Source organism: Lithobates pipiens, unplaced genomic scaffold (genome assembly GCF_037356315.1).
Source record: "Lithobates pipiens isolate NorthernLeopardFrog02 unplaced genomic scaffold, aLitPip1_a1.2 Scaffold_3, whole genome shotgun sequence".
NCBI classification, from domain to species: domain Eukaryota; kingdom Metazoa; phylum Chordata; class Amphibia; order Anura; family Ranidae; genus Lithobates; species Lithobates pipiens.
The window spans coordinates 53,055,921-53,074,680 of record NW_027507790.1 but is presented as its reverse complement, the minus strand read 5'-3'; the positions used below and the strand labels follow the sequence as shown (position 1 = coordinate 53,074,680).

Sequence of the window (18,760 nt, the reverse complement as noted above, 5' to 3'; positions counted from 1 at the left end):
ATTATTATTCCACATTCCCCACTGGGCACTATTATTATTCCACACTCCCCACTGGGCATTATTATTATTCTACACCCCCCCCCCCCCACTGGGCACTTTTATTATTCCACACTCTCCACTGGGCACTATTATTTTCCACACTCCCCACTGGGCACTATTATTATTCCACACTCCCCACTGTGCACTATTATTACACACTCCCCACTGGGCACTATTATTATTCCATACTCCCCAACTGGGCACTATTGTTTCCCCTAATCCCCAACTGGGCACTATTGCCATGGCCCACTGAACTGACACAGGTTCACCCCCTCCCCCTTCCCTGCTAGCCATCAGCTGTAAATCATTCTTTATAACACTAGGCATTTTTTTCAGACCACTGACACTGGGCGGAGGAGGAGCCGATGCATGTGTCCGGCGGACCCAATGTCCGGTGGCCACCCGTGATTGCTTCACAGAGAGGCAGAATGGGGATCTGCCTATGTAAACAAGGCAGATCCCCGTTCTGACAATTGAGAACATGGAGATCATCTCTTCCTAGTAATCAGGAACAGTGATCTCTGTGTTGTTCTTGTCAGTACTTCCCCCACACAGTTAAGACCACACTGAGGGAACACATTTGACCCTTTGATCACCCCTGATTTTAACCCCTTCCCTGCCAGTGTAATTTATACAGTGATCAGTGACTTTTTTATCTTTCAAAAAGTGTTTCCCAGCGCTAAACCAGTTTCTAAATTGCTGCATTTGTAAATCTCAAAATTCAGTAAAAAGGAATAGCAGTGGCAAAAAAAGCACTTGTGTGTTTAACTAATCATAGTTTTTGTATAATTCTCCTTTAAGGGGGCATGGCAGGGTGTGTGTCCTATGCCTACATGCTTTTGCTTATGGGTGTCCCTCATTCCCATCTCAAAAAGTTGGGAGGTATGAACTTGTACTGTATCATGGATGTCATGTGATCTCTTCATAGGCAGTGGCAAGTGATAGAGCTTCAACTGATTTGTCAGTAGAGAAATGTAGGGAATCTTCTAGAATTTCTCAGCCTGCCCACTCAGTATTTTGGCAGGTTACAGGTTGCAGGTGGCAAGTGACAGGGGCAGGTTACAGATGATAGGTGGAAGGTGACAGGTGGAAGATAGCTGGTGGCAGGTGGCAGCTGGCAAGTCGCAGGTGGCAGGTGACAGGTGACAGGTTACAGGTTGCAGGTGGCAAGTGACAGGTGGCAGATGACAGGCGGCAAGTGACAGGTGGCAGATGGCAAGTGACAGGGACAGGTGACAGATTATAGTGACAGGTGGAAGATGGCAGGTGGCTGGTGGCAGGTGACAGATGATAGGTGGCAGGTGGCTGGTGTCCACTTGCTGTTGTTTCTCTCTAGAAACTGTTGAGTTTTCATACAGTCAACAGGTTGGCTTCAGATACACAGAGCCTATTAAATGGCCACCAGCATTCAATTACAGGTATTATTGCTGTATGATGTAGCAAAATGGTTTTATTTGTTTCTTTTCTTTTGCGGCTTTAATAAACGATCCTTCAGAAAAGTCCAAATGAAGCTAGACCTTTAGTTTAAATGCTTGGCACTAGTACAGTGGAGCCCTGGCAGGGAACAGGCAGGACTTGTAAACTAGATTCAGGGCCGCATACTTTTTCCTGTAGTCTGATTAAATAATGACACTTTTACGATGGCCACAGCTCAGAATGACTTTTGTGCCGGCAGAATTTACCGCCAGGTGCAGGTTAGCATGAGGCTCTTGGATTGCCAACATAAAGGTTTAGTGATCCTCACTACACATGCACAAATCCTCCCTCTCCTCTCATAAGCTGTGACCGTCAAAATGGTGCTTCTGAAGGTGACATACAGCTCATTTTATAGCCCAGCCAGAAGTTTGCATGCGGCACTGGGCTCCTGAATGAATTCAGCTCAGACTTTAGTTATCAGAGCAAATCTTGTTTTCCATTTGTAGCCGATACTGTGCGTCATAAAATTACAAAGCAAAATTGTATGAGTGATTCCTTTGTAACGCACTCCTGGCTATCATTCATTATTATTTCTATTATTTCATTTTTCACTCTTTTAACGTACTGGAGCGCCGCTTTATCCAGCTGTCACGTAGCCGCTATCTTCTATTTTTTATCTGTATTCATAGGATTGCCTTTTTTTTGTTACTTAAGGTGAAAAATACATCTTCAAAAAAACACACTGAATCTTTGTCACTTCTTTGGATTTTGTTCAAGACTCAGCATGTAGTCTCCCTGTGACACATTGTAGATAAGAGTGTATGTAATGTTTTCATTCTCATCCTTATTATTAATCATAGCTCTATTCTGGCTACTTTTCAGCGTTATTAATTACAAATCTTTGAACGCAATATAAGTAAGACTTTGGCTAGACTTTACAGTGTACTTGGGTTTGTTTTACTAATGTGATTTCAGTAAAATAGATCGGTAACAATATTGTCTTTTCTTTGCAAGCTAATAGTACATTTGCCTGTAGACATTGAGTAAATCTGGGTTACCTACCTAGCATGACAAGGGCCCTATTAGCTTAATGTGGATAATACCAGATTATTCTACTGTATACACACCTTACCCCAGCTGAACAGTTGCATTGTGAAGTGGAGAGTGGTCTTAGTGATCGGATGAATATAGAAAAGGTTGAATATGTCTTCCATTCTACCCATCCAGCATGTGAGCAGATAATCATTGGATGAGGATGTAATTTGCTTATCATACCCATATAATTTATTGCTAGTCTATGACCAGATAAGCAAGCAGTGTGTATGGCTATATTGGCTGTATTGGCCAGGATATTAGGACGGACGTACACAGAGCAAATTTCTTTCCTTCAACAACAGGTTGCAGGAAATAAATTCACTCAATTCCCCCATGAACACAGGCAGTGTTGATGTGGGAATCCCTCCAGTTAGGTCACTGTCTTCTCCCGGCGGGGGAATATGGGGGAAGCCTTCCCCACTGGGAGAAGACAGTGATTATCGCTAGTGGCTATAGCAGCCGCTAGCGATATTCGCAAGAGAATCCCGACGGCTGGTTGTACCCAATCTGATCGATCGATCATCTTAGTACATTCAGCTTGCCCATTAACAGTGTGAATCTTAGCCAGTTCCTGCTGAACTGGCTGAGATTGAAACTGTGTATGGCCAGCCTTACAGTGGATATATTTCTGGTTCTGATAACCGAAATAATCTAAAATATATGTAAAAAAAAAGAAAAACAATGCTACTACTAAAACAAAAATATAGAATAACAGCTTCTAAGTGCCGGAACCAGTGCGATTCCAATGCCGGTTCCCGCATTGCATAGGACTTGCAGTCAGTTTGCACTGCCCTATGCAAACCGCTGTGGGTGTCAATGGAAAGTTAATAACGCCTCCAGATTGGTTTGCATGTGAATTTGGACAGGAACCGGATCGCATGAGTGCAAACACCCATGTGATCCGATTCTGGTGCAGACAAAAAAAAAGGTCCTGCACGATTTTGGTCCGAATGCGATGCCAATTCAGCCATACAATCTGTATGGCTGAATTTGCATCCCACAGACATCGCATGTGATCTGCACAGCAGTGCCATGCGAATCACATGCGATGTCTGTCATTGCGCTAGTGTGAACTGGCAAGTGTTTTTGACTTCCTTTTGTCATCATAGTTTTCTAAGAAATCCCAAGTCCAGCCAACACCCTTTTTGTTTTAGATACGGTGTGGAAGAACTAGAACAGCGGTGGCCAACTTTTTTCAATGGAGGTCCCCAACATCAACAAAGGGCCACACATAAAATTCAGTGTCAGAAATAGCAGACACAAGGAGTAGTCAAAGACTCTGGACATAATATAGAAGATGGTCAGTCATCAGAAAGGATACAATAGATGGTCATAAACTGTGGATACAATACAAGAGATGGTCTGGGATTGCAGACATAATACAAGTGTTTGTGTCATTGATTTTAAACATTGAGCTCTTTACTGCCACTTCTGGCTACTATGTACATGTGCACTCCTCGTGTGCCAGTGATCTGCCTGTACTCTGCTTCTCAGCAACATGTCAGCTTTATAAAAACAAGCTGGGACCAGGTAGGAAGTTACAAGTAGGGGCTGTGAAGGAAAGGGAGGGGGCTGTTTGTGTACAGGGAGGGGCTAGAGGCTTGTGTGTGTACAGATTTGCGTATGTGGGGCTGCCATATATACAGGGGTGTGTGTGTATGTGTGGGGGGGGGGGGGGGGTGGCTGACATATATACAGGTGTGTATGGGGGAGCTGACATATATACAGGTGTGTATGGGGGGGCTGACATATATACAGGTGTGTGTGTGGGGGGGTGACATATATACAGGTGTGTGTGTGGGGGTGACTGACATATATACAGGTGTGTATGGGGGAGCTGACATATATATATATAGGTGTGTATGGGGGGACTAACATATATACAGAGGTGTGTGTGTGGGGGGGGCTGACATATATACAGGTGTGTGTGTGAGGGGGCACTGACATATATATACAGGTGTGAGTGGGCGGGGCGCTGACATATATACAGGTGTGTGTGTGTGGGGGGGGGGGGGTGCTGACATATATACAGGTGTGTGTGTTGGGGGGCGCTGACATATATACAGGTGTGTGTGTGGGGGGCGCTGACATATATACAGGTGTGTGTGTGGGAGGGGCTGACATATATACAGGTGTGTGTGTATGTGTGTTGGGGGGTGGCTGACATACATACAGGTGTGTATGGGGGGCTGACATATATACAGGTGTGTGTGTGTTGGGGGGTGGCTGACATATATACAGGTGTGTATGGGGGAGCTGACATATATACAGGTGTGTGTGTGGGAGGGGCTGACATATATATAGATGTGTGTATGTTGGGGGTGGCTGACATATATACAGGCGTGTATGGGGGGGCTGACATATATACAGGTGTGTGTGTTGGGGGTGGCTGACATATATACAGGTATGTATGGGGGGGCTGGCATATATACAGGTGTGTGCTTGAGGGGGCACTGACATATACAGTATACAGGTGTGTGTGTGTGTGAGGAGGCACTGACATATATACAGGTGTGTGTGTGTGTTGCGGGTGGCTGACATATATACAGGTGTGTATGGGGGGGCTGACATATATACAGGTGTGTGCTTAAAGGGGGGCACTGACATATACAGTATACAGGTGTGTGTGTGTGTGTGAGGGGGCACTGACATATATACAGGTGTTTGCGAGGGGGCTGACATATATACAGATGTGTGTGAGCGGGCTGACATATATACAGGTGTGTGTGTGAGCGGGCTGACATATATACAGGTGTGTGTGTGAGGGGGCACTGACATATATACAGGTGTGTGTGTGTGTGTGTGTGTGTGAGGGGCTCACATAAATACAGGTGTGTGTGTGAGGGGGCTGACATATATACAGGTGTGTGTGTGAGGGGGCTGACATATATAAAAGTGTGTGTGTGTGAGGGGGCTGACATATATACAGGTGTGTGTGTGAGCGGGTTGACATATATTCAGGTGTGTGTGTGAGGGGGCTGACATATATACAGGTGTGTGTGTAAGGGGGCTGACATATACACAGGTGTGTGTGTATGGGCGCTGACATATATACAGGTGCGTGTGTGTGGTGCTGACATATATACAGGTGTCTGTGTGGGGGGTGCTGACATATATACAGGTGTGTGTGTGTGAGTTGGCACTGACATATATACAGGTGTGTGTGTGAGCGGGCTGACATATATACAGGTGTGTGTGTGTGTGAGGGGGCACTGACATATATACAGTGGTGTGAAAAAGTGTTTGCCCCCTTCCTCATTTCCTGTTCCTTTGCATGTTTGTCGCACTTAAGTGTTTCGGAACATCAAACCAATTTAAACAATAGTCAAGGACAACACAAGTAAACACAAAATGCAATTTGTAAATGAAGGTGTTTATTATTAAAGGTGAAAAAAAATCCAAACCATCATGGCCCTGTGTGAAAAAGTGATTGCCCCCCTTGTTAAAACATACTATAACTGTGGTTGTCCACACCTGAGTTCAATTTCTCTAGCCACACCCAGGCCTGATTATTGCCACACCTGTTCACAATCAAGGCATCACTTAAATAGGAGCTGCTTGACACAGTAAGGTCCACCAGAAGATCCTTAAAAGCTACACATCATGCCGAGACCCAAAGAAATTCAGGAACAATTGAGAAAGAAAGTAATTGAGATCTATCAGTCTGGAAAGGGTTATAAAGCCATTTCCAAAGCTTTGGGAATCCAGCGAACCACAGTGAGAGCCATTATCCACAAATGGCGAAGACATGGAACAGTGGTGAACCTTCCCAGGAGTGGCCGGCCGCCCAAAATTACCCCAAGAGCGCAGCGACGACTCATCCAAGAGGTCACAAAAGACCCCACAACAACGTCCAAGGAACTGCAGGCCTCACTTGCCTCAGTTAAGGTCAGCGTTCATGCCTCCACCATCAGGAAAAGACTGGGCAAAAATGGCCTGCATGGCAGAGTTCCAAGGAGAAAACCACTGCTGAGCAAAAAGAACATCAAAGCTCGTCTCAATTTCTCCACAACACATCTTGATGATCCCCAAGACTTTTGGGACAACATTCTGTGGACCGATGAGACAAAAGTGGAACTCTTTGGAAGGTGTGTGTCCAAGTATATCTGGCGTAGAAGGAACACTGCATTCCATAAAAAGAACATTATACCAACAGTAAAATATGGTGGTGGTAGTGTGATGGTCTGGGGCTGTTTTGCTGCTTCAGGACCTGGAAGACTTGCCGTGATAAAAGGAACTATGAATTCTGCTGTCTACCAAGAGATCCTGAAGGAGAATGTCTGACCATCTGTTCGTGTACTCAAGCTGAAACGAACTTGGGTTCTGCAGCAGGACAATGATCCTAAACACAACAGCAAGTCCACCACCGAATGGCTGAAGAAAAACAAAATGAAGACTTTGGAGTGGCCTAGCCAAAGTCCTGACCTGAATCCTATTGAGATGTTGTGGTATGACCTTAATAAGGCCGTTCATGCTCGAAAACCCTCTAATGTAACTGATTTAGGACAATTCTGCAAAGATGAGTGGGCCAAAATTCCTCCAGGACGCTGTAAAAGCCTCATTGCACGTTATCGCAAACGCTTGGTTGCAGTTGTTGCTGCTAAGGGTGGCCCAACCAGTTATTAGGTTTAGGGGGCAATCACTTTTTCACACAGGACCATGATGGTTTGGATTTTTTTTCACCTTTAATAATAAACACCTTCATTTACAAATTGCATTTTGTGTTTACTTGTGTTGTCCTTGACTATTGTTTAAATTGGTTTGATGTTCCGAAACACTTAAGTGTGACAAACATGCAAAGGAACAGGAAATGAGGAAGGGGCAAACACTTTTTCACACCACTGTACAGGTGTGTGTGAGCGGGCTGACATATATACAGGTGTGTGTGTGAGCGGGCTGACATATATACAGGTGTGTGTGAGCGGGCTGACATATATACAGGTGTGTGTGTGTGAGGGGGCACTGACATATATACAGGTGTGTGTGTGAGGGGGCTGACATATATACAGGTGTGTGTGTGAGGGGGCTGACATATATACAGGTGTGTGTGGGGGGTCTGCCATATATACTGATATGTGTGTGTATGAGGGGGCAGACAAATATACAGGTGTGTGGGGAGCCTATTCAAACCCCTCTGCAGTTAAAATTGGGGATTACAATGTGTTATTGAAACGGTCATGGTTGTTCATGAACAACAAATGTGAATAGCATGCTTTTCAGTACAGCATCTCATACTTTTCCCACTGGAGAAACAAATCTTTCTCTACTTTTTGTCTTCTTTTCCTTTACCCTAATTTGCCTTTTCTCAGGTAATGTTGGCTATAGTCTCTCTTGAGATGTGGTAGTTATCATACACAGATGTACAGTAAGGATAACATTTTTGTAAGCAAAAAACCATGTTGAGTCAGCACTTGTTTGGAAAGAGCTGTATCCTTATTTTGAAAAACCCAATAAAAATAATTCACACAACAAATGGTTACAAGTCTCAGAAGAAAGCAGGAAAAGCAGCATTGTTAATACCACACAAGAATTTGTCGTGATTAAAAAGTAGTTATTCGAAAGTAAAACAAATACTCCCTTTGAGGGGAAATCCTCCAAAAACTGGTTTCCCAGGATTTGGTGGATGCTAGTGGGTTATATTACATGCTCATCTGAATAGGTAGTGGCCATTGTGAATTTATCCAACTAGAGAGGCCTGATTCACACTTGCAGGTGCATTTTGCGTTTTTCAATACATGTTTTTCATCCATTAAAGTCTATGGAACCAAAAACCAGAAAAAAGTCCCTGGGCCTTTCCATAAAACTCACAGATGTGAACTACAACCATAGGAAACCATGTTATGTTTCTGCAAAACTGAAAATATGCTAAAAAATGCATAGGTGTGACCCAGGCCTAAAAGATCTATTACCTTCACCTTATTACCAGACATTCAAATGTTTTGAATGCTTTTTAATGAATGAGCATTGGCTGTGTTGTGTGGCTGCACTATGTGTTCCCGGAATTTCCATCTTGAAGATTAACTCTACCTTTACCACCATGCTACACTCACATTTAGGGTGCAACATGTAAAATGGTGCCACGCACCCCCCCAAGCCCCCCCCTCACTTTAAGGTGATATTGCCGCGGTTGTGTTGGGTCTTCGTCCACAGAGCTGCATCATTTATTGACAATCTGTCAATGAATAATCTACAAGTCTTGTCTACCAGTGCATGGTGACCACCATACTCGTGGTCCATTGACATTCCTCATAGAGCCCTGTAACAGATAGTCCATGCTCAATACAGACATGGAGCAGGAGGAAGAGTCTGCAGGAGCCTGGTATTGCACCTGCGATCCACTATATCATGGTTGCAATGCTTTAAAGTCTCATTTACTAAAATAGATAAATAAGTAAATAAATACACATTTTTTCTGCATATATTATTGCATTTAATATTTTTGCAACTATTATTATTATTATTTAAGGTACTTATATAGCGCCATGAATTTACGCAGCGCTTTACATATACATTGTACATTCACATCAGTCCCTACCCTCAAGGAGCTTACAATCTAAGGTAACCAGTGGGCCTAGCCTATTACAAACATACTTGTTGTAATGGATTACCCTTGGTAATTTGTTCTAATCATTGATATTGCTTAGGCAATAGGCAAGTAGAAAAAAAATGTATGATTTAAACACTAGCCGACCAGCCGCCATCATTATACTGCAGCAGGTTTGCTCTTTCCCGCAAATCGCCGTAGTTGTAAGGAAGCCCATTAAACGGCTATAGCAGGCATGCACGCTGCATGGCGGGGGACCCAATGCCCCCTGGGTCCGTGCGACCCAGAACACGCAAATCCCTGTTCTGACAGGAGAGGAGAGACAGATCGTCTGTTCCTACTAAGTAGGAACAGCGATATGTCTCCTCTGGTCAGTCACATCCCCCCACATTTAGAAACACACACGAGGGAACACATTTAACCCCTTGATCACCCCTAGTGTTAGCCCCTTCCCTAGCAGTGACATTTACACAGTAATCATTTTTAAAGGCATTGATCGCTGTATAGATGTCAGTTGTCCCAAAAATTTGTCAAAAGTGTCCGGTCTGTCCGCCGCAATGTCACAGTCCTGCTGAAAATGTCAGATCACCGACATTACTAGTAAAAGTAAAATAATAATAAAAATGTAATATATCTATCCCCTATTTTGTAGACGCTATAACGTTTGTGCAAACCATTCCAAAAATATGTAGAAGAATATATATTGTCTTAAACTAATGAAGATTTTTTTTTTTTTTATTATAGCAAAAAGTATAAAATATTGTGTTTTTTTTGTTTGTTTTTTCAAAATTGTTGGTCTTTTTTTTGTTAAGCGCAAAAGATAAAAAACGCAGAGGTGATCAAATACCACTAAAAGAAAGCTCTATTTGTGGGGAAAAAAATATGTCCATTTTTTTTGGGTACAGTCTCGCAAGACCACGTAATTGTCAGTTAAAGCGACGCAGTGCCGTATCGCAAAAAATGGCCTGGTCATTAAGGGCGCAAATCCTTCCGGGGCTGAAGTGGTTAAGAAACAGTGCAAAGTGAAATTACATTTCAAGCTGTAGCAACATCTTGGATGGTGGGACATGAAACATCTGACAGCCTTACTGGACAAAATAGCTTTTTATTGGCTCTGTTATGTGGAGAATAACATTTTTTTACTTTTTTTTTTAAACAAGAAATAGCTTTTTTGAATTTAGGGTCATTTCACACTGATCAGTTTTTCAGTTGAAAAAAACAGAAGAAAAATTCTTCCCTTTAAAGGGGTTGTAAAGGTAAATGTTTTTTCACCTTAATGTATTCTATGCATTAAGGTAAAAAAAAATCTCACACTGCCGGGGAGCCCAGTTCCCCCGTTTTACTTACCTGATCCCTCGAAAATCCTGCGCTCGCCCCACCGTCCTCTTTGCCGCTCAGCCTGGCCGCTGATTGGCTGGAGTGGATGGATTGAAAGCTGTCAATCACATCCAATGACGCAGCGCACCGGGGGCGGGGCCATGTGATACAGCGAGCGGCTATAGCCGCCGGCTGTATCACGGGAGCGCGCCCGCAGGTGCTTCTCACCATGCGAGGGAGCTCGCATGAACGTGAGAAGTACCTACGGGAGGAAGCAGAGACAGCCACCGAGGGACCCCAGAAGAGCAGGTTCAGGGCCACTCTGTGCAAAACGAGCTGCACAGTGGAGGTAAGTATATGTTTGTTATTTTAAAAAAATAAAAAAATTTACTTTACAATCCCTTTAACTGATTGCTTACAGCCCCACATATATTTACTGTGGGGCGGCAACTCCTACACACAGAATCATGTAAAGGTATGTGATTCTGCACTTCTGGGTCTGCGGTGACCAGCTCCTGCTGTGATTGGACCAAGCAGGAGCCAATCAGCGGGTCTGGTGGACCTGCTGATTGTTCCAACAGATGCAGAATGGCAACGAAGAAGATCGCTGTTCGGTGACAAGGGAAGATGGAGATCCTGTGTTTCTGCTAAGCAGGAACACAGATCTCTGTCTTCCCACAGTACAAGCACCCCCACACAGTTAGCAAGCACTCCCTAGGGACAATTTTAACCCTTTTGTTAACCCCTTCCCTGTCAGTGTCATTAGTACAGTAACAGTGCATCGTTTTTAGCACTGATAACTGTAGTGGTGTTACTTGTCCCCAATGATGCAATCTGTCGCTGAACGCCGCCATTACTAGTAAAAATATAAAATAAATAAAAATATCCCATATTTTGTAGATGCTATAACTTTTGTGCAAACCAATCGATATATACACTTACTGGGATTTTTTTGTCCAAAAATCATGTAGCAGAATACATATTGGCCTAAACTGATGAAGAAATTAAATTACCGGTACGTTTGTTTTTTGTTTTTTTTATTTGGTGTGATTTATAGCAGAAAGTTAAAAATATTGTTTCTCTTTTTTCAAAATTGTCAGCTTTTTTATTTATAGAGCAAAAAACCCCAAACAAAAAGCAGAGGTGATCAAATACCACCAAAAGGAATCCCTATTTGTGTGAAAAAAAGAAAATACATTTTATTTGACCATGTAATTGTCAGTTAAAATAAAATGAAGAGGGGTAAACCTTCTGGAGCTGAAGTAGTTAAACCCTATAGAACTCTTCGCACTGGTCAGGTGGGTTTCAGTTGCGTTTTTAAAAATTCTGGTTGCTGCATCTTTGGTGCGCTATTCAAAACCACACCAAAAATGCAGCTCCCTATTATGATGAATGGGAAATGCGTCAAAAAAGCAAGAAAAATGCACTGTTGATGCATTTTTTTAAGTCACATGTTCATGTTTCACAGGTGCCTGCTGGGAGTCAAGCAACCAAAAAATGCACTAGAAATGCAATGGAAACACATAAAAAATGCATCAAAAACACATATGAGTTTTTGATGCTTTTTTTCAACAGAGCAGTGTGAAAGACGCCTTATTGTATGCTAATACAAGTATCATTAACCGGTTCCCGCCCGGCCTATAACAAGATGATGCCGGCGGGAACCTCTCATCGATTCGGGTGGATGTTATATGACATCCTACCATATTGCTCCCTGCATGTGACTGTGCAGAGGCGCAAAATGTCGCTGGCTGCGTCCACATCGCTGTACTGGCCCACTACTGGTACCATGTGACAGCTGTAACCAATCACAGCAAGTCACATGACAGTTGCAAACAATAGATGGCTTCTTTTCAAGCCATCTATTGTATACAATTGTGTTGCTATCTGTGATTGGTCATGTGATCACATGGTACAGATGAGCTGTGATTGGCCCAGTCTGTGCCATGTGATCACATGACCAATCACAGATAGCAACACAATTAGCTCTGGCCAATTAAAACCAAAAACTGAAAGAATCAATTTCATTCAGTAAAATGCTTGCATATAGCAATGAAATGTATTGCTATATGCAAACATAATGTGTAAATAAATAATGATCACTTCCCCAGATTAGCACAGTGTTACTATGGTAACATTATGTTGATCTGGTCAGAGTGTGTTAAAAAAAAAAAGTAATATATTATAAATAAAAAAAATTGAAAGAAAAATTATTATTATTTATTTTACGTACTGTCACCAGTCAGTGTCCCTGATCACCGACAAACCTGTTATATGATGACGCTGTACTACACTGGTGACAGTATGTAAAAAAAACTTTAACCACTTCAATACAGGGCACTTAAACACCTTCCTGCCCAGACCAATTTTGAGCTTTCAGCGATGTCGCATTTTGAATGACAATTGCGTGGTCATGCTACACTGTACCCAAATGAAATTTTTATCATTTTTTTCCCACAAATAGAGCTTTCTTTTGGTGGTATTTGATCACCTCTACGGTTTTTATTTTTTGCGCTACAAATAAAAAAATACCGAAAATTTTGAAAAAAAATAATTTTTTTGTTTCAGTTTCAAAACTTTGTAAATAAGTATGTTTTCTCCTTCACTGATGGGCACTGATGGGGCTACACTGATGGGCACTGATAAGGCGGCACTGATGGGCACCAATGATGTGGCACCAATGAAGTGGCACTGATGAGGTGGCATTGATGGACACTGATATGTGGCACTGATAGGCGGCACGGATGGGCAACACGGATGGACACTGATAGGTGGCACAAATTGGCACTGATAGCTGGCACGGATTGGCATGGATGGGCGGCACAGATGGGCATGGATAGGCGGCACAGATGGGCATGGATAGGCGGCACAGATGGGCATGGGTGGGCACTGATAGGCGGCACAGGTGGGCACTGATAGGCGGCACAGGTGGGCACTAATAGGCGGCACAGGTGGGCACTCATAGGCGGCACAGGTGGGCACTCATAGGCGGCATTGGTGTTATACTGTACTAATGGATGCCAATCAGTGCCAAACAATAATGCATACCAATCAGTGATGCCCATTGTGGGCACTGATTGGCATCCATTATGGGCACTGATTGGCATCCATTGTGCTGACTGGCATCCCTGGTGGTCTAGGGAGGATTACCTTTTCCCTGGTGGTCTGGTGGTGTCCCTGGTGGTCCAGTGTGGGCATCCTCGGGGGGGCTGTGCTGATAATCGATCAGCACAGACCCCCCCTGTCAGAGGAGCAGCCGATCGGCTCTCCTCTACTCGCGTCTGACAGACACGAGTGAGGAAAAGCCGATCACCGGCTCTTCCCATTTACACTGTGATCAGCCGTGATTGGACACGGCTGATCACGTGGTAAAAAGTCTCCGTCGGAGACTCTTTACCAAGATCATAGTTGCCGGGTGTCAGACTGACACCCCGCATCAACGATCGCCGTGATGCGCGCCCCCGGGGGCGCGCAGCGGCTCATAATCCTGAGGACGTCATATGAAAGCAAGTGGTTAAAATATTTAATTTCTTAATTTTCCAAAAACCTATGACAAAAATTACAACTTGAAAAACTTGCCATGCCTCTTACTAAATACCTTGGACTGTCTACTTTTCAAAAAGGGGTTATTTGGGGAATATCTGTACTGTCCTGACATTTTTGGGCCTCAAGAATTGAGATAAGCCATCTGTACATCAGGATTGATCAAATTTTAGATATATACTATAGTTTGTGAACTCTATAAATTTCCTACAGACTAAATGATATACACTGATTTGGGTAATTTTCACCAAAGAAATGTAGCAGAATACATTTTGGTCTAAGTTCATGAAGAAAGATTATTTATTTGCAAAATTTTATAAAAGAAACACATATTTTTTTTCATCATTTTCAGACATTTTTCACTTATTTAATAAAAAATAAAAAAATACCATCAAATAAAAGCTCTATTTGTGTTAGCAAAATGATAACAATTTATTTTGAGTAAAGTGTTGCATGACTGTGCAATTGTCATTCAAACTGTGACAGCGCTGAAAATGGATCTGCGCAGGAAAGAGGTAAAAGTGGGCGGTAAGTGGCTAAAAAAAAAAAGATGCAGCGCAATGACAAAACAGTCCATAACCTTTGTAGCCAACCTCTAGAAATTTCTCATCACTGAACTGGTTTTAATAAGACAACAGATCTGCATTTTGGCAGAACACTTTTTGAAAGTGTAGATCTAGCAAACGTTTTTTTATACCTCTCAGTTCATATTAATTAAAAATCACATCCGCTTAAAACATTTTTGGTTTACAGAGCTAGAGGGATGTTTGCTGTTTTCAAGATGAGGATTAGATAATAATATAATTATTATACTTTTTGGAATTGTGATTCGATTCTTCACATCCCTGCTGTGAAACAGTTTCTCAATATCAGGCCTGTTAGGTCTTGTCATATTGCCTTTTTTTCCTTGACTTAAAATAAATGTTTTGTTCTAAGCCTACTGCCCGCCTCAACAAGTTACATGCTGTTAGCCATGGGGTGGAGGGCATGCCAGGGTAATTACTATTTATGACCATTGATAGACATCTTCTCCATTCTTCAATGGACCGTGTAATTGCACCTTTAGTGTTGCTGTACTCCTCCAAATCCTACCTGGGACATCTACTAACTAATGACAGTAGCTGCACCGTCTGCATCTTCCAGTACTGTGATCCACAGTTCATCAAATGTGTTGACAGAATGATATGCATCAGTGTTTTTTTTTCTTATTTTATTTTCTTATTTTTTTTATTTTTTTTTACAAGTGGAGTAAGCACCATTTTTAGCATGTGCCACTTCTCTAATTACTGTTACATAATGAATAAATTCAGATTTATGAAAATACAATAAAGTGCTATAAACTTAGGAGGATTTTCTGAACCCCATGCATTGGTCTGCTTTATGTACAGTAGGTGTCAACTTTTAATCTGTTGCTAGGGTGGTTCTATTGGGATCAGCCTAGAAAATTTTAAGGCACAAATGAATCTAGTATTAAATATTTCACAGGGCTTGCTGGGTTCTTGTTTAAAGGGGTTGTAAAGGTTCGTTTTTTATTTTCTAAATAGGTTCCTTTAAGCTAGTGCATTGTTGGTTCACTTACCTTTTCCTTCGATTTCCCTTCTACCGTATATACTCGAGTATAAGCCGAGATTTTCAGCCTCTTTTTTTGAGGCTGAAAGTGCCCCCTCGGCTTATACTCGAGTCACCGCTGTCTGACTGCTCGATCAGCGTATCGAGCAGACAGACAGCGGCCATTCTAAAATTCAAAAGCCGCGCCTCCGTCTCCGCCTCCGCCTGTGATAGGCGGAACACTGAATTTCCCAGCAGTCAGTGTTCCGCCTATCACGGACATCCGCTCATCCTCGTACTACCGACGAATATGAGAGGATGTCCGTGATAGGCGGAACACAGGCTGCTGGGAAATTCAGTGTTCCGCCTATCACAGGCGAAGGCGGAGGCGCGGCTTTTGAATTTTAGAATGGCCGCCGAGAAGAGCGGCGATCCTGGAAGGACGGAGGAGGCTCGGGACGACGGCTCGGGACGGAGGAGGCACGGGACGGCGGCTCGGGACGGCGGCTCGGGACGGCGGCTCGGGACGGCGGCTCGGGACGGAGGCTCGGGACGGCGGCTCGGGACGGAGGCTCGGGACGGCGGCTCGGGACGGAGGCTCGGGAATTGACTTTGTGGGTATTAGTCTAGCAGAGCTCTGTGCAAGGAGCAGTATAAAGGTAAGAAAAGGGATCCTCCCGTCAAGTTCTCCTTAATTATTTTGCTGATAGCGATTAAGAAAAGTAAGGGCTGTTTTAGAAGTTAATTGATCAACCTCTGTGTGCATTGTATTGTGTGACTGGTATAAGTGTAAAATGATTTCATAAACACTGGTAAGCTTTAAAGTGCAGCAAGTCCATACAGGATTTCTACACATACTAATTGGCATTGTAGATTCAAAAACAAACAAACTATAAACTATGTCCTTATTCTCCAATAATAATCCATACAAATCCCCTACATAATGGCCGGTGATCTATTTTTTCATGAAATAGTTTCTCACTGTGGGTTTTGCTTCCTTGTAATGCCAAATCTTTCCTTTCCCCCATATCTTTTTGATTGGAGCAAGCAGTGCACATTAGTCGTAGTCACACAAGGCTGCACGGACACACACACACAAGGCTGCACGGACACACACACACAGGGATGGATGGATGGACACACACACACAGGGATGGATGGATGGATGGACACACACACAGGGATGGATGGATGGATGGATGGACACACACACAGGGATGGATGGATGGATGGATGGACACACACACAGGGATGGATGGATGGATGGACACACACACAGGGATGGATGGATGGATGGATGGACACACACACAGGGATGGATGGATGGACGGACACACACACAGGGATGGATGGATGGATGGACGGACACACACACAGGGATGGACGGACACACACACAGGGATGGACGGACACACAGGGATGGACAGCCATGTCTCACCCTCGGCTTATACACGAGTCAATAAGTTTTCCAGTTTTTTTGGGGGTAAATTGGGGGCCTCGGCTTATATTCGGGTCGGCCTATACTCGAGTATATACGGTAAGTGTTTTATTTCTTTGCTTTGTCTGAATTTCTCACTTCCTGTTCCTCCTCAGTAAGCTGTTCTGGCTGACTAAACACCACTCGGTTGATGGTGTGAAGTTTACTGAGGAGAAACAGGAAGTGAGAAATTCAGACAAAGAAAAAAAACATTTAGAGGGGAAATTGAAAAAAAAGGTAAGCAAACCAACAATACACTAGCTTAAAGGAACCTATTTAGAAAATAAAAAACAAACCTTTACAACCCCTTTAATTAAACAAGAGAAATCCTTAAGATTTTAAAAATGGCTTGTCGAATGGTGATGGATTGATGTTTTTATTTAATCTAGTAGCCTAGTGCCATAGAAATGTGATTAGTATTTGTCCATAATCTTTTGGGGGGTTTTTTCGTTTTTTTTTTATTGCTATCACTAACACGATATACTGTACCTTTGTCATGATTAAAACATCCCCTTAACTACAGTCATTCAATTTTTAAGACAATTGTAGCCAGAGAGAATTTGATGCATCTAATAAAAAATGTATATAGTGCCAACAGTTTGTGCAATGCTTTACTGAGGGGAAAAAGTACAGATACAATACAAATCAAGACAATAGGGTTAAAGCCTGTACATACGATCAGAATATTGTACAAAAATGTCACTTTTGAAGCAATGGTACAATAATCTGATCATTATTACAGAGCTTTCGTCCACAATTATCCAAAGGGACAAACACGAAAACTTTTCTCGTACGATACTAGATCGTGCGATTTTTGTTTAACCACATAAGCCCCGGACCATTTTGCTGGCCAAAGACCAGACAACTTTTTGCGATTCGGCACTGCGTTGCTTTAACTAACAATTGCGCAGTTGTGCGACGTGGCTCCCAAACAAAATTACAAACAGAGCTTTCTTTTGGTGCCGTGATGGCATGGCAGCAAATTTAAAGGGACATATCTGTACCCTCATTTGCCTGTCTGTGCCATTCTGCCGATGTACATCGGCATGTGCCAGTCAGGAAGTAGTTAAACAGTACAATTTTCATCTGAAGATGCAACACAAATCTATTAATTACATCTATGCCAAAGTTTTATTCTGTTGTATGACAATTTTCATACTTTAGTAACCTATTTGTTTTCAATATGGTGAATGAATGAATGAGTGACTTGTATAGCGCTACCTATGCAAACTGAATCGCCTCAGGGTGCTTTCTTGCCACCGGTGTCCATCTGCAGCTTTTACGCGGTCATTTAACCTGTAGGGTCCTGACACACAACACATACAGCATTGACATACACATACACATATTATGGCCAATTTTTTTGGACAGGGTCTAATTAACCTACCAGCATGTCTTTGGAGTGTGGGAGGAAACCCACGCAGGCACAGGGAGAACATGCAAACTCCAGGCAGATAGTGTCGTGGTCGGGATTTGAACCAGCAACCCTATTGCTGCTAGGTGAAAGTGCTAACCACTACACCACTGTGCTGCCCTTGTGGTGACTAGCATGCAATAAAAAAAGACTGACGATCATTCATCCAATAATTTCATTGTGTGTAACTAGAAGAAAGGTCTGCTTGTGAGAGCTTACAATCTAAAAGGGAGGGGCAAGTGATACCTCTTCCTTGAAGAGATCCGTTTTTAGGGATTGTCTAGAGGATAGTTAAACAACTTGTAATAGAGAGTTTCATAGGATGGGGAAATTTCTGGAGAAGTCCTGGTGGCAAGCATGCGAGGAG

General features: G+C 42.9%; 1 protein-coding gene across 6 annotated transcripts in view; it reads left to right on the top strand.

The window, feature by feature from the left end:
* The window catches only part of ARVCF (ARVCF delta catenin family member), a 1,038,475-nt gene that overhangs the window by 740,440 nt on the left and 279,275 nt on the right, over positions 1-18,760 (top strand). Inside the window, exon 1 of one of the 6 annotated variants that reach the window (XM_077461699.1) lies at positions 4,060-4,080. The exons of the other annotated variants lie outside the window; for them this stretch is intronic. The gene's annotated coding sequence lies outside the window, so the exon portion shown is untranslated. Of the gene's footprint in view, positions 1-4,059; positions 4,081-18,760 lie in introns of those variants that run through there. 6 annotated transcript variants of the gene reach the window in all.